The sequence below is a fragment of the Mustela erminea genome, chromosome 4 (assembly GCF_009829155.1).
Source record: "Mustela erminea isolate mMusErm1 chromosome 4, mMusErm1.Pri, whole genome shotgun sequence".
In the NCBI taxonomy this organism is placed as follows: domain Eukaryota; kingdom Metazoa; phylum Chordata; class Mammalia; order Carnivora; family Mustelidae; genus Mustela; species Mustela erminea.
This window is the reverse complement of record NC_045617.1, coordinates 150,116,354-150,141,937: the sequence shown is the minus strand read 5'-3', so window position 1 is coordinate 150,141,937 and position 25,584 is coordinate 150,116,354. Positions and strand designations below refer to the sequence as shown.

At 48.8% G+C, this 25,584-nt stretch overlaps 4 non-coding genes across 4 annotated transcripts; 3 read left to right on the top strand and 1 right to left on the bottom strand.

Annotated features, from left to right (window-relative positions):
- The first annotated feature begins 837 nt into the window (after window positions 1-837).
- On the top strand, window positions 838-909 carry TRNAA-AGC. The gene has a single exon. It is a non-coding gene; the product is annotated as a tRNA-Ala (tRNA).
- A 6,767-nt stretch (window positions 910-7,676) lies between these two features.
- TRNAA-UGC lies at window positions 7,677-7,748 on the top strand. The gene has a single exon. It is a non-coding gene; the product is annotated as a tRNA-Ala (tRNA).
- Window positions 7,749-14,523: 6,775 nt separating this feature from the next.
- On the bottom strand, window positions 14,524-14,596 carry TRNAK-UUU. Its single transcript has one exon. It is a non-coding gene; the product is annotated as a tRNA-Lys (tRNA).
- A 2,609-nt stretch (window positions 14,597-17,205) lies between these two features.
- TRNAR-CCG lies at window positions 17,206-17,278 on the top strand. The gene has a single exon. It is a non-coding gene; the product is annotated as a tRNA-Arg (tRNA).
- Window positions 17,279-25,584: the final 8,306 nt, after the last annotated feature.

The following is a 25,584-nucleotide window of genomic DNA, read 5'->3' as shown; positions in this document are numbered from 1 at the left end:
CTGTTAGCAGACAAATCTAGGGGAAGGTGGCAGCTTTATATGTGTATGATTCCACACTGACGCCTCTAATTCCCACCCTGAGCCAACCAGCCTATTCCTTCCTTCCTTCCTTCTCTAACAGAGAGGGTCTCGATTTCCAACACCAAATAGGTATTCATTTTTCCAATCACACAAAAATAAATTCAGATACACACAAATGAAAACAGTCACACAAAATATCAGAATTGTCACACCCTTAAACACTACAAACAAATCAAAACAAAATAAAACCCCACTCCGTAGGGTCAAGGTGTTTGCCTTTCCCCGTCTTCACCATGAAGACAAACACTGTGTGAAACGTTTACTTGGATCTGTTCTTTCTTTCAATGTGGTTATGTTCTGTTCGGTTTGTTTCTGTTTGTGTTCAGTTTTCGAGTATTTGTACACACACACACACTTGGGTCGGTGTAATTTTTTTTTATCATGTAAAACATTCATGTATCCAAGAGTTAAAAGAATGCTAAAGGTAATACTCAGAAAAGCTGCAAGAGGATGTTGTCCCGAGATGCACGCGGCCGTGGGCTGACCTGCCCTCTGGGCGGTGCGTGGGGCATGGGTCAAGAAGCCAACCCGAGGCGGGCTGGCCCTGAGCTGACCGCAAACAAGGAAGTCGCCTCTTTCTGCCACTGAGGTCCTTTCTCCTGCAGTAGCCGAGCCACAGAAAGGATGAAGTGTTGGGAGTTTAGAAATAACGGAACCGAATGTCTAGTGGTTCTGCTTTGATGACTTAGTCCTGAGACCAAGACAGCTGTGGTCAGGAGAGGGTGGTCCAAGGTCCTCCAGGGCCCAGCAGAGGCGGGGGGTGTAGCTCAGTGGTAGAGCGCATGCTTAGCATGCATGAGGCCCTGGGTTCGATCCCCAGCACCTCCAGTTTTGCTTCCCCTTCTCACCTCTGCTGCTGCCCCAAATAGCTCTCATCCAGCTTGACTTGTCCTGGCTGCGGCTGTTCTTTTCTGGCCTCTCTGGGGCACAAGAGGTAGTTTTGCTCGTTCCCTGAAGTTCGTTGTTCATTCTGCTCTTCGCCCAGTCTGTGAGCGCTCTCGGCCACAAGCACGTGGAGAATTCAAGGACAGACACAGCACGGTCACGAGCGCGAGCAGGAAGTCGGGAGTGCAAGGACCGTCTCACGACGAGAGAGCAGAGGCTAGCGGGAGACAAGGCTGGGTGCCCTGGGGCTCGGGTTCTGCCTTTCATTGACAGCTGTTTGCGGTGGGGTGGGAGAAATGCATTACGTGGGGTGGACATTTCTTGCAAGCAGGGTTTGGGGGGGTCTTCCTCCTCACCAGCTCAGGGGATTCGGGTCGTGGCGCCGCCATCTTGGGCCTGCCTGGTGGGGTCCTCCTCCTCTCGGACGCTGCCAGGACGGGCCTCTGACCTTCCCCACAGCTGCCATGGCCTCCTCCTTGCTGGGCTCCGGGCCTCCCACGAGAGCCTCACTGCCTCCAGCAGTAGCAAGCAGTTCAGTTTCCGCACAGTTTCCTGTCGTGCCGAATCCGAAAGCATCTGGGAATGTGGTGGGCCTGTGCGGCCTCATGGACAGGCCGTCGGGTTCTGCATCCAGGTACGCTCTCATGAACTACGTCACCAGATCTCACTGCCGCTGGTGGATGACCTGCCGGCCTTTTCCATCAGAGACCCTCAGCTCTGGGCCACACTGCCGGATATGACAAGTGAAGATAAGACAGCCGTCACCTCCGCTGAAATCTGGTGGAGAGAAATGTCCTTTCTCAGTGTTGTACAGGTGCTTCTGGGCTGAAGTGGTGACCACCATTTCAGGGACACTGGTGGACAGCGACCGCAGGTGTCCACGATTAGTCTGGGGGGCGGCCCATCTCTCTGTTTCCCTGTAAAGAAGGAGCTCTTCCCCTCCCCCGCACCCTAAAGGTCTTTTCAACCTCAACGCACTGATTCTCCAGGCACACCTTCCCTCCTACCTCCCGATCAGAGTTCCTGGCAGAGTTTCGGGGGCTGGTGTCACCACGCGTCAACAGAAGTCCACGGGGTACAGGGCAAGCACTTTAACACCGCCTTGCTTTCACCAGTCGAGTCTTATTTCAGTCACCAAAGAAGCAGTCAAGGTACTAAGCATCCAGACAGCAGAAAAGCAGCCTCCTCTCCACGCAGAGAAGCCAAGGAAAGTGGGGATTGTCCACACTGCACCCCCGCTCTGCCCTGGGAGCTCACATACCACACATGCCCGGAGCGCCCCACCCGACCCCACCCTCTGGTGGCTGAGAATCGTGAGGCTCTGAAGCCACCACAGCCCAGGGCAAAATGGGCCAGACCCCCGGGTGGGACCAGTCTGCCTCCCTGGAGGGAAGAGGAGCGCCTCTCTGGCCGCACCCCTGCAGGAAGCAGGGAGAGATGGGCGCGCCTCTGCCCGCAGATTCTGTGCCTTCTGAGGATGCTTTTCTTTGCCCTCCTCCCCTTCCTTCCTCCCTGCACCAGGCGCCCCGCTGTGTGCCCCAAAGACCTCTCTGCAGCCCAGCGCCCCCTAGGACCCCTAGGACTCATCGCACACTTCAGTCTCTGTACCGACATTTTCCACATCGACTTCTAGTTTCCCTCCTTCCCTAGGCTCCCAGTTCAGCTCTGCCCTGCACAGGCGGAGGCTTGGCCTGGCTGGGTTGTTTCCTGCCCTGGGGAGGAAGAATCTGGGAAAGAGTGAAAATAGTTTTGGAGAAGATCATCCAGAACCTCACATCCAAATTTACCCTCCTTGACTAGACACAGGGATTTGAGAACCTGTCCAGAGAAACTCAGGGTTTCCTTAAAATTCACCCGAAGGGGTCACTGCTGGTTGCCATTTCCTGCCTCCAGAGAAAACCGTTCCTGAAACTCTGAAAACCTCTGAAACTGTTTCTACCTTATGTAACCAGAGGAGTCCAGAGTCCCTGCGCTGTCGGATCGTAAGAGTTTCCCAGGCTCACAGATGGACGAAACCGGTTTTCCGGCACCAGTGTGGAGACCACGGTTTGAAATGCAGTAATGCAGAGGCAGTGCTCTGGGGGGGCGGGGAGGTTTTCAAGAACTTCCTTCTTTCTGGGCTTCTTTTCTTGTTATTTAAACTGAGGCTTAAAGTAAAATGCTTAAGCCTTAACTAACAAGCTGGGTGGTTGGGACAGATTCCTGCACCAGGTAACCAACACCCCCAGGCGAAGATCCAGGATCCAGCTCCAGGAGCTTCCTTGGACCTCGTCACAACCTGTATCACTGTCTGACGTCTACCATCATACAGTAGTTCTTCTTGTGCTTTGAAATAATAGAGACTCAGATAACACGAACTCACTTGAGTTTTGGACAATGAAACCATACATTTGTGAAGAATTTACAAGACAAAGGGGGTTGGGCTAGGGGCAGTAAATGGGGAAAAAGTAACAAGGCTTATTTCTACGCCTTTCTCTATCCTGTCCCTAGGCTCTGTGCTGAGGGTGCCACCCACCATGAAGGGTGCCCTTCATGTCCGAGACTTACACCAAAGAGAATCAGAGTGTCCTTGCACTAGCTGTTGCTCAGATACCTTTAATACAAAATGATCAGTACCCCAAAGTGGCGTACTTTTGATGAAGTTCTAGAACCTAGGTGAGGTTCGGTGGGGTGAGGTCTGGAGCCGATGACCAAGAAAGAATTCTTGAGACATCTTTGGTGCAAAATGCTGGTTTATTAAAGCACGGGGACAGGACCTGTGGGCAGGGAGAGCTGCTGCCCTGATACCCTGAGGAGTGGCTGATATATTCACAGGACTTGGGGTGTTCAGAAGGGCTGTCACGGTCAAGAACACTGTCAGGATGGTGGAGGCCTGGTTATTGTCAAGTCAAGGCTGTTTTTCCCTCTAAACATGAAGATAGTTGGGAGTTTCCTGGTGGAATGTCACACATGTCACCAAGGGTGGGGGGGGGAGGGTGTAAGGTGCCAGCTTTTGCTTTGTCCTCAGCCAGCCTTCTCTCTCCTCATCACTTTGGGGGTGGTGCGCCCTACTCCCCTTCACAAGGGAAACACTCCTGCATTTCTCTTAGGTGTAAGTGTGGAGGCTCAGGGCCGGAGGTTATAGGTCTGTTTAGTTCCGGTCAATATTTGCAGGGCGGCTGTCAGGCACACACGATGGAGCCTGCAGCTCTCGGTCTTGCGGTTGTGAGTTTGAGCCCCACGTTGGGTGAGAGATCACTTGGAAATAAAGTCTTAAACATTTCCAAATGGTCTCCCATCGCGGTGCGTTCGCAGTCTGTCAGCAGTGAGCAAGAGTCCCGGTGGCTGCACCGCCAGCAGGACGTCACCCTGTCTGTCCTCAGTTGCCGGTGTTGCTGGTGAGAAGTACAAAGCAGTGATTTTATTTTATTTATTTTTTTCAAAGCAGTAATTTTAAACCCGAATTTCCCTCTTAGCAAAAGGATGTTGAGCACCTTTTACACCAATTAGTGGTTATCTGGGCTGTGCCCTTTCCCGATTTGTGTGTTCATTTGCTCTGTTTGAGATTTTAATCTTTTCTTGGAGTTTTGTAGTTCTTCACATATCCCAAACAAGAGTCTGCTGTAATTTAGAGTGTTGACATATCTTCTCAGAGTGTGGCTCATTGGCCTTTCTTTTAAAGATTTATTTATTTGAGAGAGAGACAGCAAGAGGGAGCACAAGTAGGGAGGAGAGAGAGACAAGCAGGCTCTCCACTGAGCAGGGAGCTCGATGCCGGGCTCAGAACCAGGACCCTGGGATCATGACCTGAGCCCAAGGCAGAGGCTTAACCCACTGAGCCACCCAGGTGCCCCCACCCCGCTTTTAAAGATTTATTTATTGGGGCGCCTGGGTGGCTCAGTGGGCTAAGCGTCTGCCTTGGGCTCAGGTCATGATCCCAGAGTCCTGGGATCCAGCCCGGCATCAGGCTCTCTGCTCGGCGGGGAACCTGCTTCCCCCTCTCTCTCTGCCTACTTGCGATCTCTCTGTCAAATACATAAATAAATAAATAAAATCTTTTTAAAAATAAAGATTTGTTGACTTCCTTATTTTCATCTCACTTTCTGAAGGAGGAGCAGGCTTGACAAACTTCCCAAGAGCGGGAAGCAGACAAGGAGAGCGATGCTGGAGACGCAGGGGACAGTCCCATGCGGTGACCTTCCGGTGAGTCGTTACCGAGACGCATGGACTCGTTTTAAAGCAGGTGTGGGAGGGGGCAGCGTGCGCGCGGGGAGCACAAACCCCGCGGAGAGGGCGCCCGCGCGGGGCTCCCACCGAGGACCCTGCAGTCACGACCTGAGCCCAAGGCAGGCGCTTACCCACCGACCGAGCCACCAGGCGCCCTTCCTGGTGCTTCTGCAGGAGAAAGACGCGGAGCGGTGTCTGGGGCTGCGCCCGTGTCCCCGGGCGGACCGTCCTCCGGCGCTGCCGGCGCGGCTCCGCGGGGTGAGGCTGCGGCGGGAGGGAGCGGGGCGGAGGCCGAGGACCGTGCCCGCCCGCCGTGGGAGAGACCTGGCTCGCGCCTCCGGGGGCCCCTCTGTGGGGACCGTGCGGCTTGCGCCGGTGCGTCCTCTCCTCGGGGGGGTCCCCGCACCCCGAGTCCCTGCAAGCCCCCCGCGTCCACGCACGCTCTGCACCACGCCGTCCGGGGGGTGTCCCCGACGCCCGCGCCCCTACGCCCGGGGCCCCGCGCGGGCCAGACCCGGGAGCGCAGGGGTGGAGGCGGGCGGCCCGTCCGACGTCCTCAGCCCCGGGCAAGGAGCGCGTCGCCGCGCCCTGGGGTCCGCACGTCCTCCGCTCCCGGCGGCGCCATCCCGCAGAGCCACGGGAGACCCGCGGGTCGTTCCGCGCCGAGTCCGCGCCGGAGCGGGCTGGGGGGTGCGGCGGCCCAGGGCGCCCCGCGGAAAGCACCTTCCAGACCGGCCGCGTCCCCCGACCCGCCACCTGCGCTGCTCCTCCGCGGTCTTCCCGCGCGTGGCTTCGGCCGAGGCGGCGGCGGGCGGGGACCGAACAGGGTCGGGCGGCGGGGCGGGGGCCGGGGCCTGCAGGTGCGGAGCAGACCGCGCCGAGGAGCGACGGGAGGACGGGCCGGCCGCAGCCGAGGGAGCGCGGCGGGGAGCGCGCTGGACGGAAGGTCCGCGGGCGCCGGGTTCGGTCCCGGGTCTCGGCACTGGTGTTGCTTTGGCGTCGGGGTCTCTCCTTCATAGTTGCGCCCCAGTTCCAACCGCGGGTCTGTACCGCCAGCTTCCACCGCTCGCTGCAAGGCCCATCCGGCCGTGTCGTCCCTTTCACTGGGTCTCTGTTCACCGAGCTTTTCCGTGAGATGTTAACTGACTCAGTGAGTAACTTCATTTAAAGTTTTAAAACCTAAGAAATTCCAATATGGTACATGCGGTTCCACCTACGATTCATTTCTGTTTTGATGGAGTGAGTGTGTGTGTGTGTGTGTGTGTGTGTGTGTGTGTGTGTGTGGTTTTTAATCACAACAAGGGGGCTGCTGAAAACCAGAGAAGGAGCCCCGGCACTGTGCGTCGTCGGAGGAATGCGGTGTGGGGATGCATGTGGCTGTTGTATATGCGAGGACAATTCTGCAGTCAGAAGAGCTGGGCTTATATCTTGAGTCCACTGTTAGGAAACTGCTGGAATCAGGTACACTCTTGAGCATCATTGAGCTTTGAAAAGGTTCTGAAAACATTCTGGGTTTTCTTGTTGACGGGACACTCCTTTCAGCTTCGCACCCCCATCTAGAATTTGCACATGTTAAGTTGTTTCTGCTTTGGTATTCAGGAAAGAATGAAAATAAGCATTGCAGTAAGAATTATTCTGTTCAATATTACAAGGGAGCTTAGAACCCAGAAAAATCAAAGTGAACGGACAGTAAAATCATGAAAACTCAGGGACAAATACCCCATATTTTTCCTCAACTTCATTTTTGAAATTATTTGTTAGGGGGTGCCTGGATGGCTCAGTCGATCCCAGGGTTCTGGGGTTACCTGCCCCCCACCCGGCTCCCTGCTCGGTGGGAAGCCTGCTTATCCCGGTCCCACTCCCCCCTGCTTCTGTTCCCTCTCTTGCAGTCTCTCTGTCTCTCTCGGTGAACTAACTAACTAAATAAATAAAATCTTAGAAAAATTAAAAAATTATTTGTTAGGAAGAACAGGTAATTCTTTGGGTCTGTTGTCAGGGTCTCCTACATTGCCTGCGTGCCAAGATGCAGAGAGAAACGACCCTTTAAGCAAAATGCTGAATGCACTGCTCTAGGGTTTCCTTCCAGGGTCATAGCGTCTTTCCATCAAATCCGGTCTCTAACGTTCTGATGGAGCAGACAACAGCTACAATGACACATAGTATAGAAGAAGCTGAATTTCAATGGTCTTGTGTCTCAGGTGATCAAAAGAGCTGAAAATTGGGACTTGATTGATTCCTTGCTAGGAATGGGAGAAGGAAGGAAACTGTAACCACATTTTAAAGCCACCGTGGAAACTTTGGGGTTATTATCTGACATGTTTCCAACCTTCCACTTCAAGCTCTACACTCTGAAGAATCAGTCCCTTTCTCTAGTTCCTGAAGATCTCTTGCCCAGGGCAGCTGCTGATGTCCCTTAGCTCTGAGACCATGATGCTCAGGGAGAGTGGGGGCCTCAGAAAATCACCTTATCTCCAGATAAACCTTAGCAAAAGGCTGTTTCAGAGGGGGGTGTAGCTCAGTGGTAGAGCGCATGCTTTGCATGTATGAGGCCCCGGGTTCGATCCCCGGCACCTCCAGCTTTAATTGCTTTTTTCCCCCTTACTTTTTCCTAACATCATTCAAAGCCATTCTTCAAAACACACTGATTTAGCGCTCCTCACTTTTTTCTTGCTCCATTCCTGCACATACGGAATGAAAAGACATAACCTAACAGAAGGCCTTGAACTCTCCTTCATCTCTTGCTGTGAACCTCCATATCACCTATGGCGACGGGGACAGAAGACAAAAGGAAGAGGGAGGAGGAGAACCAGTCCTAGAACAGCATCTCTTACGCTGGAGCAAAGCCCTGCCCGTGAATGAGCGACTCACCTTGGTTCCCGTGCCAGACTGCTATGAAAGAGAGGGAGAGACAGTGAAGAACAGCCTTGCCCCACCTCCGTTTTCTTTTGTTCTATTTGTTTTCTGCGAAGACAAAAGGAAGGTAGCATGACCCCACCGACGGCTCCATCAGGACCCCCAGGACCTGCGTGGAGAGCGTGCGCCACCAACAGCTCAGTCCCACAATGGGTGGGGGGGCCGAGTCCTTGCAGGTGAAGGAGCCACAGGATTGTCAGGGACCTAATCAGGAGCCTTCCGGACGCGAAAGAAATAAATACGGATCAATGCATTCTCAACCGATATTCCATAATACTAATACTAATACTAATACTAATTTTCCTGTATTTCTTCACTCAAGGCGTTTGCACCATTGTTTTAAATCTTTAAATCAAACATGGCCTGCAGACCTCAGTTAATGTCAAATGAAGGCGCTCATATGAAGAGGTAGGACAAGTTTTTTCTGTCACAGTGGAAAAGATGCGGGCAGGGTGAGTTTCTGATGAAGCCTTTCTACCTGGCTTGCAGGCTGCTGCCTTCTCGCGGCGTGCTGTAGCCTCACACGGCCTTTCCTTTGTGTGCACACTGTGCACGCTCCGGTGTCTCTTCTTATGAGGAGGGCCCCACCTGTAGGGTCTCATTTAACCTTTACTACCGCCCTAAAGGCCTGACTTCAAATACTGTCGCAATAGGGGCTGGGACAGTGACATATGTATTTGTGGGGGGGACAAATATAGTTTGTCCAAATATAATTCAGTTCCTAATAGCACTTTTTTTTTTTTTTTGAGAGAGAGAGAGCGAGCAGGGGGAGGAGTGGAGCTTGATGAGGGGCTCGATTTCATGACCCTGAGATCATGACCTGAGTCATGTCCTGAGTCGAAATCAAGAGTGGGACACTTAACCCACTGAGCCACCGGGCATGGCTATAACAGCACCTTTTCAGAAATTCCAAAGTCTGTGGTCTCAAAACTGCTGCTATCTGGGGACTTGTTTCCTGTTGGCTCAAAGTGTCTTCAGGAGGAAATGAAATTTGTTTCCAGTTGGTGACTGTCGCCCTCCACCCGGCTGGGGTGTTCTCAATTCCAGATCCCGTGTCCTCCGGTGAAAAGGCGACCGCCTTCAGAAATCGGCTTGGCTGCGGACTGGCCCTGTGCCCTGTGGCTGACTATTTGTTCTAGGTTACATCTTTTGGAGGGAGATAATGTAGTAATTTCACGTATTTTCTATTATGTGTGTTTTCTGTAGGCGTTTAAGTAAATAGTGTGTGAGGTGTTAGAAAGGACATTAAAGTGGGCGATCGTGTGGAATTAGAGTGCTGTCAACTTCCAAAATCCAGGTCCAACCCCAGAGCGATAGTTGAGGTGACTTTGTGGTCACACCAAAGACCCCCAGAGTTTTCTCTGGATGAATTCAAATGGGCGCCAGAAGACTTTACCAAAATGCCTGGGGTCAGATCAAGCTATTTGGGTCTCTCTTGGGGGCCTGGGTGGCTCAGTCGTGATCCCAGGCTCAGGTCATGATCCCAGGGTCTTGGGATCGACCCCCCATCAGACTCCCTGCCCCCACGGGAAGCTGCTTCTCCATCTCCCACTCCCCTTGCTTGTGTTCCTGCTCTCTCTCTCTCTCTCTATAAAATAAATGAATAAAATATTTTTTTAAAAAAAGCTATTTGGGTCTCTCAATTAGAAACCCAAACTTGGACGACTCCAACCCCTCCCCCGCAGAAGTGCAAGTGGCCGGCTATCTGTCCAGCCCTAGTCCTTTGGCCGGTTTTCTTGTCTAGGATCAAAGCGCTAAAAACTAGAATCGAGTGAATCGTGATGAAAACGTCTTGGGTCAAGTCAGGCTTGTGCCGGGGACGGAGACTTGGTGGCTCCCAGGCCGCTCCTCCCACTCCTCCATCCTGCTCCTGCGCACCCTCCTCCCCTCCCCTCTGCCCTCCCCTCAGCCCAGGCCGCCGCCTACTTTCCCCTGAACCCGGTCCTGCGGAGTGTGCGAGGAAATCCGAAATCTTCAGGGACTGGGTGAACCAGGAGGCGCCCGCGTTCAAGAGCCGCGCGCGGGGTTCTGGAAACCGGCGGGTTTGGCCGCGGGAGGCCTAGCGACCTCGCGCTAGGTGGGTCGAGCGGCGGAGGACGTGGGCCCCGGGCGGGCTCCCGGGGAAGCGGGCACCGGGAGCGCGGCGCGTGCGGCGGGGAGCAGAGCGGAGGCTCTGGGGGCGAGCAGGTGCCAGAGGGCGGGCGCGCGCGGGTGCGCGGTCTGGTGAGGTCCGACGGCGCGGAGGCGGGGCGGTGGGGATCCCGGGGCGCGGGAGCGGCGGGCGGGAGTCCCGGGTCCGGAGCTGGGGTCGCGGCGGGTAGAGCCCCTTCCGAGGGCCGGAAGCGTCTGCTGGGGACCACGGGCTCCAAGAGCGCACGGCCAGCGGCGCGTTCCCCGCCTCTGCCTCCGCGCGTCTCCGAGCCGAACCCGCGGCCGCATCCGCCCCCGCCGCGCTGGACCCCGCGACGGCCACGGTGGGGACCGCCGGTGACTGCCCCCCCGCCCCACGGGTCTTCAAGGAGCGCTAGGGGCTGTGGCTTCGGTTCTTTCCCGCTTCCTCGCGGGTAATGTTTTTGCATACGATATATCTGATAAGGGTTAACATCCAAAGTACATAAGCAGCTCACAAAACGGATGGCAGAAAGCCTCAGATAATCCGATGAAACACAAGCAAAGAACTCGAGTGGACATTCTCCCAAAGGAGACACAGGAATGGCTAAGAGGCGCGTGAAAAGATGCTCAGTATCACTAACCACCGGGAACATGCAAGTCAAACCCGCGGTGAGGGCTTGTCTCACGCCGGTGGGAGTGGCTGGTATCAAGAGACAAGAAATAACAAGTGCTGGGGAGAGTGTGCAGGAAAGGGACCCTGGTTTCCGCTGTTGGCAGGAATGCAAGCTGCTGCCGCCACTGTGGACACCGGTATGGGGGCGCCTCAAAACACTGGAAATAAAACTACCACATGATCCAGCAACCTCACTTCTGGGAATGTATCTGAAGGAGCCGAAAGCATGTTGTCGAAGAGGTATCTGTGGCCCTCGGTTCACTGCAGCGCTGTGGACGTATCCAAGACCTGGCAACAGCCCAGGTGTTTCCCCCGGAAGCGTGGATAAAGAAGGTGTGGTACACACACACACACACACACACACACACACAGGAACACCATTCAGCCGTAACAAATAAGGACATCCTGCCATTTTTGACCACATGGATGGACCTTAAAGACACTGTGTTAAATAAGTCAGGCAGAGAAAGACAAATACTTATGACATTAATTATATGGGGAATAAAAAGAATATCACCCCATCCTGTGTGTGTGTGTGTGTGTGTGTGTGTGTGTGTATACACTACTTAGCCGTCAAAAAATGAAACATTGTCATTTGCAAGGACATGGTGGGAACTGGAGGGTTTTATACTGAATGAAATAAGTCAATTAGAGAAAGACAGTTATCATATGACGTAACACATTCCACTGATTTGTGGAATTTAAGAAACGAAACAGAGGATCATAAAGGAAGGGAGGGAAAAATAAAACAAGATGAAACCAGAGAGGGAGAAAAACCATAAAGACTCTTAACTCTAGGAAACAAATTGAGGGTTGCTGGGTGGGGGCCTGGGGTAACCGGGTGATGAGCTCTAGCTGTTATATTCAACTGATGAATCACTGACCTCTACCTCTGAAACCAAGAATACTTTACCTGTTCAGTAATTGAATTATTTAAAGAAAGATGTGGCTAAATGGGGATAAAAAGATCCATTTTAAAAAACTACAGTTAATAGTTCAGCAAATGACTCATCCTAAAGTCTGACACATGCATAAGATAAAATAACAAAAGCAACTTTTGCATGCATGCAGCATGAATTTAGTGCATTTAAAAAATCTCATTTGACTTTGACAATAACCTTGTGAATCAGGCAAATCAGGAGTTATCTGTATCCTATAAATAAAAAAATAAGCTGAACACTTACAAAAAAGTGCCTCCTGCTTAAAAAAACAAAACAAGGGGCGCCTGAGTGGCTCAGTGGGTTAAAGCCTCTGCCTTCAGCTCAGGTCAGGTCTCAGGGTCCTGGGATCGAGCCCGAATCAGGCTCTCTGCTCAGCGGGGAGCCTGTTTCCTCCTCTCTCTCTGCCTGCCTCTCTGCCTGCTTGTGATCTCTGTCTGTCAAATAAATAAATAAAATCTTACAAAAAAAAAAAAAAAGCCTAAAAAAGCACCCAAGACACTAGCTGGGAAAAAGGATCAGACTATGGTTCCAGAGGCAGGGGGTGAAGGAATTTGATGAATGTGGTCAAAAGGGAGAAACTACCAGTTCCAGACAGATAAGCACTGGGGATGTAATGTTCAACATCTTGTCTGCAGTTAACTCAGAAAGTTGTTGAGTGTAAATCCTGAGTTCTCATCACAAGGAGAAAAGCATTTTTTTCTTTCTTTCTGTTTCGGATCTGTATGAGATGATGGATGTTAACTCATTGCGATAACCATTTTGCGATATATGTAAAGTCAAGTTATTATGCTGGTATGTGTTAAACTTACACAGTGCTGTCAGTTACATCTCAGTAGAACTGTAGAAGAAAGTAATTTTTGTGTGTGTGGAGGTTTGATTTATGGTGCAGAATGTGTTTTTTTTTTTTTTAAGATCTTATTTATTTATTTGACAGACAGAGATCACAAGTAGGCAGAGGGAAGCAGGCTCCCCATTTCAGCAGGGAGCCTGATGCGGAGCTCCATCCCATGACCCTAGGATCATGACCTGAGCCAAAGGCAGAGGCTTCAACCCACTGAGCCACCCAGGCACCCCTACGCAGGATGTGTTCTATGTTGTTACACATTCTGGAAGACTGGAAGCTCTGTAGTGTGGTGCACAAGTGTCACAGTTGCTCTGCCATCTTGTTGGAGGGACACTTCTTACCATTTTATAATGGTCCTTCTGTCTCTGTTAATGATCTTTGTTCTGAGTTTACTTTACTGATGTTAGTATAGTAACTCCAGCTGCCTTTCAGTTGTTTGCATAACATATCTTTGTTGAAACATATCATTGTTTCAACCTCCCTGTTCAGTTATCCTTTTTAAAGATTTATTTTTTAGAGGGGGAGGGGCAGAGGGAAAGAGAATCTCTGGCAAACTCCAAGCTGGACATGGAGCCCAGTGCAAGGCTGATCCCATGACCCCGAGCCACCCAGGGGCCCCTGTTGTTCTGTCTGAAGTGAGTTTCTTGTAGCAGCGTAAAGGTGGGGCATATTTTCTAATCCACCCTATTAATATCCACCCTTTCATGGGTGCTGAGATTATGTTTGACGTAATTATTGGTACCTGAGGGCTTCAGTCTGGCACTTTATGTTTTTTCCTTTCTGGCTGTTTCTGTGGTTTTCGCTTTTTGTTGTTGTTGTTGTTGTTGTTTTGCCTTTTTATGGACCACTTGTCCATCTTTTATTATCCCATATTCACTTATCTGCAGTCTTTTGGACTGTCTCTCTTTGCAGAGGTTTCTAGTGGCTGCTCCAGGATTCCATCATACGGATTTGCCTACACAGGGTTCTCACGAGCATTTTGCCGGTTCATGTGCTGTGCTGACCCTTCCTCCCTTGCCACTCTGCCTTCCTCGTTTGCAACATTTAACTGTCTTGGCAGTTTCTCTCACAATCATTGGAACCACATCAGTGCTATGCCTTTTGCTGCGAAGGGTTAAACATAACTGAGAAAGCTCTAGATAAGGAAAATTTACTGTATTTAGTATGTTTCTTGCTTTAAAAAAAATTTTTTTTTGTTCTTCCTGACGTCCAGCATTCCTTCTTTTATCATTTTCTTTCTGGTGGAGAACATACTGGAGCTGTTGTTTTAGGGTAGTTCTGCTGATACCAATTATCTTAGTTTTACTGGGTCTGAAACATTGTTTCCCCTTCATTCCTAAGGGATATTTTCTCTGGATACGGTATTCTGGGTCGACAGTTCTTTTTGATCAGTGCTTGAAAATGTGCCACTCTTTCTGACCTCTGTGGTTCCTGATTAAAAATTTTTTAAAAGATTTTATTTATTTATCTGACATACAGAGATCACAAGTAGGCAGAGAGGCAGGCAGAGAGAGAGAGGAGGAAGCAGGATCCCCTCTGAGCAGAGAGCCCCAGGACCCTGGAACCATATCCTGAGCTGAAGGCAGAGGCCTTAACCCACTGAGCCACCCAGGCGCCCCTAAAATTGTTTTTCTGGTTTCAATTTTTTTTTCTTGTTTTTAAAGTTCAGAAATTTTGATTGCTCTCCATTTACTGGCCAACTGATGACTCTTCTCTAAAAACCACACGAGAATACAAATCTCCAGGTCAGCAATCTTTACAGAGATCGTGTCTGTGTAAACACGGTTCCAGTCAAGGTACACGTGGACCCATTCACTGACAGACCCCTGGTGTACTTATTGGAAATTAGAGTAAAATGGGAGAAGGTGCGCCTGAACAGGGACTTGAACCCTGGACCCTCAGATTAAAAGTCTGATGCTCTGCCGACTGAGCTACCCAGGCTCTCACAACATACTCTTTCCATGGGTATCCAATCTAGGCTTGATTATTTGGCCAGTCCTAAGCTTCATGTCCTAGTTCTTAAATGATAGACCTTGAATTCTATTCACAGTGAAGAAGTGCTCTTTGAGAGCGATGTTGCAGTCTCTGGGGAGCCCGTCTCTTCTTTCTCTCTTCCTTGTCTCCCCCCGCCCCCCAATGCAACGTCTCCCAGCTAAAGCCGTCAGGTTTCAGGCCACACTGGAGACACAGAGGATCCCACTTCTTGTTGAGCACCTGCCCCTAAGTCTCCCAAGTTAGCACTCAGGCTGCTCCCCACTTCTGTTCTGTTCTATCCTTCTGCGTTGTCTTGCAGCGTTTGTAGTCAGGGGGGAAGCCAGTGAAGGAGGAAGAACCTAAAGATGTAGGACAATGTTCCACAAGGGGCCCCTCTCGGTTGGCGGGAGGGACTGCCTTGCCAGCGCACCCCCCCCCCAAGCCAGCAGACCCAGGGGCTGAGCCAGAACAGGGACAGCCACGCAGGGCGGTGCATGGGGCAGGGTCAGCCTGGCATGCAGGCTCTTCCCTGGGGTGATCTTGCCCCAAAGATTTTAGAAATAGTCGTGCTGGGGGCGCCTGGTGGGCTCAGTTGGTTAAACGTCTGCCTTTGGCTCAGGCCACGATCAATCGCAGGGTCCTGGGATCCACCCGCATCCGGCTCCCTGCTCAGCAGGAGTCTGCTTCTCCCTCTCCCACTCCCCCTGCTTGCGTGTGTGCGCCCGGGCTCTCTGTCAAATAAATAAACAAATCTTAAAAAAAAAAAGAAAGAAAGAAAGAAAGAAAGAGAAATAGCAGTGCTAAACACAGCCTTATTCTGCCAACTGTTCCTTCTCCAAATACAGAAAATGGGAGTAATGAATCAGGGACTTTTTAACAGCCAAGTGTCCACGGCAGTGCACGGAGGGGAAGAGGGAGTGTCAGCAGGCCGGCCTAGGGTCAGTCTCCACACTTTGCTTCAAGCTGAAACTGTCCGCGGCGCTCCCTCCCTTCAACGTTCCTTCTCATTCCCACCCCCCACTTCCCCGCCAGATTCACCTCCTCTTCCTTCTTCAGGTCGCAAGTGACAGGGTTTCCGCGGGCCGTGGCACCACGGGGCTGCGACCGAGCCTGCTTGGGGAGTCCCTGCGTTCAGGAAACAACGGAGGCATCGCTTCCTCGGACGTCCCGCGGGAGGCGGTCATTGCACACGAGCCGGCATCCCACTCCGGTTCCAATCCCCGCGTCATTAAAGAGCGAGAAATCTTGAACAGAAAGAAAAGACATCAGAAAAGCTGACCACAGACCACTTCCTCTCCCTGTCCTCTGCGTCTGCGTCAGTGAGACACATAGGACACTGGACGTGCCGCACGTCCCACATTCAAGAATTAAGGTAATTCCTAGGGTCCTAGATGAACTGGCTGACATAACCCCTTGGGAGATTCTTGCACTAAAGGTGTGAATGTGAGATTGGATCCATGGTTTGGCAAGTTGTCTAAGGAAATGGGGTGGGGGGCTCTTTTTCAAAACTCCACGACTCGAGTCTCTTCTGACTATGGACACCCTCCACCACCCAATTCCTCAAGGAAAATATCTCAGACAGAGGCGGCAAGAGCAGGAGTTCTGCGCTTTCCAACCTTCCTTGGCTTCCTCACAAAATATTTTGTTCAAAACATTTAAAATTTTAAAGAAATGCTCCCTGGAGCGCGTCCGATAAAAATCTCAGAGAGAGAAGCCGTGGATGGCTCCGGAGGGAATGGTGTCATCTGTGTAAGGAAAGGTTTATGCGGTTTTCAAAAGCTGTTTGTTAGTTGTGTAGTATCAGTTTTTAAATCTCGGTGCCAGTCTTTGCCGTCATACCACAGCCGTCTCTGGAAGGAAGAAATGCCGCTGCTTGTGCCCAGTCTACCAACCTTACTCTGCAGCGTTAGGCCTGCCCGTGAATTTTTTCCTCTCTCAGACTGAACAAAAAAATACCAGTTTAAAAAAAATTTGTGGCATTTTGAGGTTTTAGTCTGTTATTCCTCCAGCACAAAATCCACCACAACTGAGGACAGTTTCAGCACGTGAGCGAGTCTGAGGGTCCGCTGGACTCGGGCACACGCGGCCCTGGGTTGTCGGGGATGAATCCAAGGGCCGCAGGGAGCAGAGCACCTTTAGGCAAACTGCTTGGGGCCTTAAGGAGCGGGTGAGGCAGCCGCTCCCCCAAGCCACCGTCGCCCTCCCCTCCTCCCCAGCTGGGCCTAGTTTGGAAGTCACCACAAGCACCTCAGACGTGGGGACAGAGTGCTCCATTCTCCGCGGGAGGTGGCGGACCCACTGCCCCGCCCCGCGTGGGGTGATTCTTCTCATTGCCTGGTGGAGAGTCAAGTTGTTACAGCCTCCCGCATGAAGGAATTACAGTAAAATACTTTCACGATCTCACCGTGCACTAGTTCTAAGTGATTGTTAGGGACGCCGGATGGAGTTCTAGTCTACACCCCCTCCTTTTTTTAATACTGATAATTAAATCCTCTTCCAGCTGCAAATTTAAAACTTTGAAAGCAGAAACCTATTTCATCTCAGCTTCCCGGTTTGGAAAAATTGCTTCAGCAGCTGGCCGCGTGGCCTAATGGATAAGGCGTCTGATTCCGGATCAGAAGATTGAGGGTTCGAGTCCCTTCGTGGTCGCTCCTTTCTTGCCAAACAAGAAACTTTTCATTTGACGTCCACCTGCGGACTCTGGAAGTGGTCTTTGGAAGCCTGAAATGAGTTGAAAGCCTGGGTGCTGCTGAGCTACTAATAACTTACCTTTTGTCCTTGGCCTCTAGTCACTAAGCAAGACTGGAAAAGCGGTGCCGAGTGGTTGTCAGCAGTGTGTCAAGCCTGGATTTCTGGCTACAAGACCCACTGAAGATTGTGGCCAAGAGGAGGAGGAGAAGGGTAGAAAAGCCAACTACAGTCGTTTCTCTGGAAAGCAGGGTTCTAAGGGCTTCTGTTTAAAAGTTAGAAATAGGAGTTTGGAGTGGGTGGGGAATACTGAGCCCAGAACAGACACGAAATCTGAACCCCCCCCCCCCATAGTGTCTGTTGCTTATCAGATTGAACTATCCCGGCTCAGGGATCCAACTTCTCCAGAGAGTGTACTAAAAGCTAGTAAGTCCGTTATTCTCTCATCTTTCCACTGTTTGGCTTCACTGTGAGCACAGGGCGTTGGCATTGTCCATCCCATGATTTACGGAAAAGCCTCCGAAGGATGACTGAATGTTGGCCCAAACATCCGATCATCTTACCCAAACTTGGTTCTGAAGCAGGGATCAAGTCGGCTCCAGGCTCTCCCATCTGAACTATTCCAGACCACTCGGACGGATTAATATTTCAACTGCTTCTTCAGTTGTTTTTAACTTTCACTCTTGGAAGATGTCATGTTCCTTAAGCATCACCATTTTCCACCGTCCACCCACCCACTTAGACTCACCAGTCAAGATTTGGGATCCAGTTTTCGGGGTGCTCCATGGATGGGGTGCGGTGGAAGCCAGAAGAAGAGGGTGGGGGGTCCGTGGAAACGACTCTGCTTCTGTTTCCTGTTTCCCAACTCAGAGTGAAAAGACTCAACAAAGACGTCTGTCAGGTTCTTTATTTTTCCTCCTCTTCCATTTTTTTTTTCCTGTTCTGCTCTTCGAGGTTACTGAAAAGTAGAACTCAAGGTGAACTTTTAACTACTGTGGTTAGCATGTTTCTTGAAGAAAATTTAGGGTAAACTGGGTTCTCCTGCACTTTCTTGTCTTCCTTTTGCCAAAGCAGCCATCCTGCGTGGCACTGAAGACCGTGGGGTAGGACCCGGCAGCAGCAAAGACAATGCACTGGATCATTGCATTTCTTGTCATGTAGGCAGGGAAGGCAAGAGAGAATGATTGAAAAGTACAGGAGCGGTTTGGTTACACATGCAGAGATACAGGGGCTTGTACTCAAGACCTTGCACATCAGTCCCGAAGGACAGAAAAGTCAGCTTCTGCTACACATTCTTCATAAAATACCAGGGTCATTTTTGGATTGGATGGTTTTAAAGAAAACCTAACAGTTGAAAGGGAAAGTCCACTAATTTTGAAATCATTGAGCTAGAGCCTCTCTTGGCATTTCTGATTCAAGAAACGTCCCACTTCGATCTGAAATTGGTACACAGTAGCTGAAGCATATTTAAACTTAATGCACTAAGGGGTGCCTGGCTGAAGGGGCAGAGCCTGCAGCTCTGAATCTCAGGGATTGTGAGTTCAAGCCCCACACTGGGTGTAGAGCCTGCTTAAAAAGGAAGTCTGTGAATTTAACCTGTTTACCCATTACATGCAATAATTAGTCATATATGTAACTATTTGTGTAATTAACCAAAGTAGGTAAGTTTTCTCTTTTTCTGAACTGTGACAATTCTAACAGAAAGCATCACAATTTTTAGAAAAGATTTATTTTATTTATTTGACAGAAAGAGATCACAAATAGGCAGAGAGGCAGGCAGAGAGAGGGGGGAAGCAGGCTCCCTGCTGAGCAGAGAGCCCGATGCAGGGCTCCATCCCAGGACCCTGAGATCATGACCTGAGCCGAAGGCAAAGGCTTTAACTGCTGAGCCACCCAAGTGCCCCCGTTACAGTTTTTTTTTGAGCTCATTAAAGATGTGGAACACAGCAAATTCAGCTCATTACTTTTGGTCTCTTTTTCTACAAAGAGCTGGGAAAATATTTGGTGTAGTCCAACAGTTACTTGGAAGACCTCCAAAGACAATTTTTTCAAAAGTTAAAATCAACAATGGTAAGTCATGCAGATCATATGTACCCTTAATATGTGATGAAAAAATATATATGATCTGTACATAGATTTGTATATATATATATAATGTAAGTATATAAAATATATCTATGTATCTCCGGTCTTCTTCCCAAAAACTCATAGCCCTAGCCTAATCATGACGAAAAGAACCGTTGAGTTCCAGTAGAGGGGCATCCTACAACATACCAACCAGAATTCCTCTCAACTATCGTAGTCCTTGTGATTGCTAATTTTGTGTCTAAGGGGTGCCCAGATAACTGGTAAAACATTATTTCTGGGTGTGTCTGTGAGAGTGAAGAAGTTAGCGTTTGATTCTTCAACGTAACTTGTTACAAAAAAATAAAATGGAGAATTTGCTTGAAAATCCCCCAACCAGACTTAACCACATAAGCAAATCTAGCTTTTATGAATACAGGTGAAACTAAAGTTACTGCTTGCAAATGTCTTTAATAATCATAAAAGAAACTTAAGTCATCTTTCTAAAGTGGTGTTAAGATAATCACTCTCAACCATCCCTGCTGTCTTGAAACCTCCACTGTAATAACCAATCACTGTTAACGGTTAAACAGTTTCCTCTTTTTCACTTTACAAGCGGTCTTGTGACGTCATGCTCCCACGCTTCATACCAGTTTTGTAACTGATGACTCTCGGTTCAGAAACTGTCCTTTTTTGCACAGTAAACCCTTCGTCGATACTATTTCACTGAAGTGGCTTTAATTTTTACTACTTTTGGATTTTTTTTTTAAGATTTTATTTGTTGGGGCACCTGGGTGGCTCAGTGGGTTCAAGCCTCTGCCTTCCGCTCCTGTCATGATCCCAGTGTCCTGGGATTGAGCCCAGCATCGGGCTCTCTGCTCAGCAGGGAGCCTACTTCCTCCTCTCTCTTGGCTCTGCGTCTCTGCTTGTGAGCTCTGTCAAATAAAATCTTAAGGGTTTTTGACAATCTCTTTATACCCTATTGGTTTTGTCTTTCTGGAGAACCTTTGACTAATACAGTCATCAAGACAAGAAAAATCTAAGAAACTGTCAGTTTCTTCTGTTTTTGTTGTTGTTGTTGTTGTTGTTGCCGCAACAAGAAGCCTAAAGCCACGTGACAACTAAACTACCATGCATTGGGAAACAGGCAAAGGGTGCCAGGCTAAAAACCCAGGAAATCTGAACAGACCATGGACTATAGTTGATAAAAATGTGTGGGGCTCCTGGTGGGCTCAGTTGGTGGGGCATGTGACTCATGTTCTCCAGGATTGTTTGTGCCCCACGCTGGGTATAGAAGATTTTCTGAAAAATAGAATCTTTAAAAAAATAAAAATGTATAAATTTTGGTTTATTAGTTTAACTATCATCTTTTAAAAATTTTGAAAGCAAGCATGAAGGGGGTCGGGCAGAGGGAGCAGCAGACTCCCCACTGAGCAGGGGGTCTGAACCCCAGGACCCTGGGGTCATGACCGACTGAGCCGCCCAGATGTCCCTAAAGGTATCTCAACATTAGATACTAACAGGAGAAACTGCAGGCAGGGTATTAAGAATCTCCATAATATTCTCTCATTTTCCCTGCAAATTTGTTACTGTTCCCAAGTTAAGCTGTATTTATAAAACAAAAATGATCTTTTAGACAAGAGAAGTATTTCAGAGCCAAGATGCTGCGACTGAGTCAGCGCATTTCTTACACAGCTCCTGGACCCATCAGCGCTCACACTGGACATGAGGGGGAATTCGAGGACCTCTGCCACCGGTGTCTATGGAGGCGTCCTTGTCACATTCAACACGAGATAAAACAAAATCGTAACCACGTGAACAGTAAAGTACACTGCAGATGTTCCCAAAGGGAGCTCCATTCAACCCTTTGCGTATGAGTTTAAAAGAGGTCAGGGTGCCGCTTCCAGTCGGCAAAAGGAGAAAAACTAGGCACAAACAAGTCAGCTGCAAGAGAAAGGGAGCAGGGGACGACTGTCAAAGGGACAGGCTACTGTCAAAGAGACGGCTGCCGCGGGCAACTCCCCAGTCCCACTTTTATTAGGTAGAAACAATAGCCCACGGAAGAGCCGCTGAAGGGCAAAGGTTAGTCCCGCGTCTTGTGGACAAACTAGGAGGAGGGTCAAGTTTACAGTTAACGAAGCACATTCAAAGGACTCCTCTAACAAACAGCGGGTGCTTGTGGGAGGAGAAAGGAGCGATAACGGAAAAGGGAAGCAGGGGGCGCTCCCAGCTGCTGGGCTCCAAGGTCGTGTGTCGCCGCCCTCTCCCCTACAGGCCTGCGGCCAGTCTGTGTTTTTCTTAAAGCTGTATCTAAATGTGCTTGGTAAACTAGTAAAATCTTCCAGGGGTTATAGTTTAAGTCACACATTGTTCTGAGGGGCAGTTGCATTTCCCCCTTTTTGTTTGTGAAGAAGCAGAAAAGTTGATTTTGCAGCTTCTTGATTCTTCAGTCCTCGGAGGGATTTTCGCCTGCATCTGAGGACTAAGCATAAAAAGATTACAGCAGTAAGACTCATCAGCACTCCACCTATAACGCCGAGACCCGTTTGTCTGATCCAAGTAAAAGGGTTTAAGTTACATAGAGTATCATTAATTCTGAGTAAAACTCACTCCTGGAACTGATTGTAATGACCAGTGAGTAATACTTAGAATCCTATCTTGAAGTTGTTTAATATCTAAGGTTAGATTATCACCATAGTGGTTAGTAATATGCCCGCGAATTTTGCTCCAAGATATTTCTGCTTCATTTATAGGCACGGGGAGTAATAAAGAAGAAACATTCCAGTCACATAAAATGTGAAGTCTAAGCTTTATATTTTGTATATCATCTCCTATGTATATCATGGCTGCTTCTAAATCAGAGATACTTTCATCTAATTTTTGATCTACGATCGTTTGTTGATTCCAGGCCTTGCTAGCATTCTCGTGCCACTTTTGTACAAATTGTGTGGTTTGTACAGTTTGATGCTCAAGACTATTCCTGCAGTGGTAGCTGTAGCAGTAATGGCTGTAATTCCTAGAATAGCTGTTATAAGCAACCCAACAAATCTTTTTGTGCTATGGACCCAGTCCTTCAAAACTGTAAAAGTATTGTGTACATCTGGAGAGCTTTCCCAAATACGGTGGTGTTTCACCAGTAATCAAATGCCTATTCTTCTTCTATTAGAATGACAGGTTTGGGGGCGCCTGGGTGGCTCAGTGGGTTAAAGCCTCTGCCCTCAGCTCGGGTCATGATATCGGGGTCCTAGGATCGGCCCGCATCCAGCTCTCTGCTCGGCGGGGAGCCTGCTTCTTCCCTCTCTCTGCCTGCCTCTCTGCCTACTTGTGATCTCTATCAAATAAATAAGTAAAATATTAAAAAAAAGAATAACAGGTTTGTCTGTATAAAACATTCTCATTTACACAGATAAACACTTTACATTTGAGACAGCTTATTTCTCTATTGCTATGATCCAAAGTCATTTTTCCAGTAACAAAAACACAGGGATCTCTAACACAAGCTTTTACCCATTCTTTATCCATTAGGAAAAAAGAAAACGCACAGTCATTAGACTGATGAATTTAAGAGCATTCCAAACTCTTACGTGATTTAAAGCTGTGGTGACCTTCCATAAATTCTTTTGTCTTTTATGATAATTAACAAAAGGAGATGGCATAGAAAGTCCTTGTCCAAGCCACACCAGAGGTGCATCTCCTGAGGTTAAGGTTTGTGGTAAAATGGGATCATCAAAAACTTGCCATTTTAACTTTCGATGAGAGGCAGGCTCTCCCAGAGCACTGGTGACTGCCATCCCCTTAGGGGTCCAGTCCCATATAATTCCATAGGAATCATTAATAACAATACTGGGGTGAGAACCTTGACAATCCTCCCATCAAGGGCGAATTCCCTCATCCGACCACGTTTGTGTTAGTTTGCATTCGGGAATAGGGGGTACTGCTGTGTTATAGCCAGGACCCCGATATTCATGGGCTAGAAATCCCTGAGTGGAGAGTAAAGGTAACTGATCTGTAGTGAGATAATTATCAGCAGGAAAGTCCACCAACCATCTTCGATCATCAGGGATAAGACAACTGGAATGACTGCCGATACATCTTGGTCGATTTTGATATCCTAAGGTAAGGTTAGTATTTGTGCCCTCCTCGAAGGGTTAAGAGTGGCAATCGAGGATCCAAAATTTCAGGTACCCATTTTGAGGCATTTAAATAAATTGGTATTCTATCTTCTCCCCACTCTACTGGACGGAGCAGGGGAGGATTGGGTATATAAGCCCAGTAAGTCAAGTTATGTATCTGTGCATAACATCCAGGAGGACTTACGGCTACAGTGATGAGCGCCATCATAGTTACCGCCAGGTTGTTAGGGGTCAGAGGGCGGTGCTCACTCTCCAGAACTTCCTCTGCTTTCTTGGTCAGCTCCTTTATCTGGTCCCAAGTTGGAATCTTTGCTCTGTCTGTCTCAGGCGGCATGACTCGAGTGCTTTTTAAGGTGAGACCCTCGAAGCTGATCATCAGTGGTGGGTCCGGTTCGAATCCAAATCTTTTCCTCTCGCTCATGACGAACCTTTATGAAACAGGAGGGCACCATATGGGCTTAATGGCCTCATTGGGTAGTACACATGCATATCCCTTTCCCCAGGTAACTAAGTTACCAGGGAGCCATTGATCAGAAGTACTAATTTTCCACCAGATTGGGAGGATAAATTTTGTCTTGTTTTTGTTTACTAAAATGTCTTTCTATCGCTGAAGTGTTTTTATCGTCACGATTCAAAAATTAAGAGTAAATAAAAGTTGTGCTAATACCTCTTGAGAGTTATAAGACTTTGTAACTCTTTTTATGAAGCTGTAATTTTAATACTTGATTAGTCCATTCTCCAATTCCTTGACATTGAGGATTATACGGGATGCCAGTAGGATGTTTTGTATTCCATAGATTAACAAAGGACTGTAACTTATTGGAAACATTAGCAGGTGCATTATCAGTTTTTATAGCTTTAAGCATTCCCATGACTGCAAAGGCAGCGTGGGTATGTCTGATAACACGCACAGCAGTTTCTCCAACTGTTTGCGCTGTAGCCCAAGTGAAGTGAGAATGTGTGTCTATAGTGACATGAACAAAAGATTGTTCCCCAAATGAAGGGGTGTGAATAACTTCCATCTGCCATATCTCATTGGCTGCAATGCCTCGTGGGTTGATACCTGCTGGCTGTGTAAGCAGATTGATAGCAGCATAAGAAGGGCAGGGATGGGGGCACCTGGGTGGCTCAGTGGGTTGGGCCGCTGCCTTCAGCTCAGGTCATGATCTCAGGGTCCTGGGATCAAGTCCCGCATCGGGCTCTCAGCTCAGCCTGCTTCCCTCTCTCTCTCTGCGTGCCTCTCCATCTACTTGTGATTTCTGTCAGATAAATAATAATAATAAAAAAAAGAAGGGCAGGAGTGGACAACAGAATTTGCTTGTTTCCTTAGTCATAGGGATTTGTGCCAAGTTCTTTTTGGTTAACATGTGTAACAGAGTGAAAATTGGAGACTTCCTGAAAAGCTGAGAAAACAAGAGAATCAGCTATTTCATTACCTTCAGTTCATAGCCCAGGAAGGCCGGTGTGACTTCTGATATGAGTAGCAGAGAAAGGAGCAGAACACTGATGAATCAGGGATTGTCAATGATGAGATAATGAGTGGAGGGAGACATCGGTAGTGGAAATAGTAGCAGTTTCAATATGCTGCAAAACTTACACTGTATACAAAGAATCAGATATCAGATTAAATGCATAAGAAACGTCTTGAAACAACGCAATAACCAGTGTTAATTCTGATTTTTGATATGACCTTTGAAGGAGGGCCATAATAACAAGCTTTACCTTTGACAGAGCTATGAGGAAAGTAGGGGCATCTGTTACTGGATTTTTAGAAGTAATTTTAGGGAGGACAAAACCAGTATGTTTTAAAAAGGAAACAACAGGTAAAGAGGGATAAAGTAAAGCCACTAAGGGCAATCTGCCAATTTAAATTATTTTAGAACGCCATTTCAATTTGTGTCTTATTTAAAGGCAGAGCAATAACCTGCAGAGCATGCATACCCCTGTATTTGGTGAGTTCTTTTTCTTCCTAATTGGAATAATACAGCCAATATGGTCTATATAGGTAGCGTTTTAACAGTATTATTCGGGAGAAAAATCCATTCTATGGTTTTTCCTGGATAATTAATC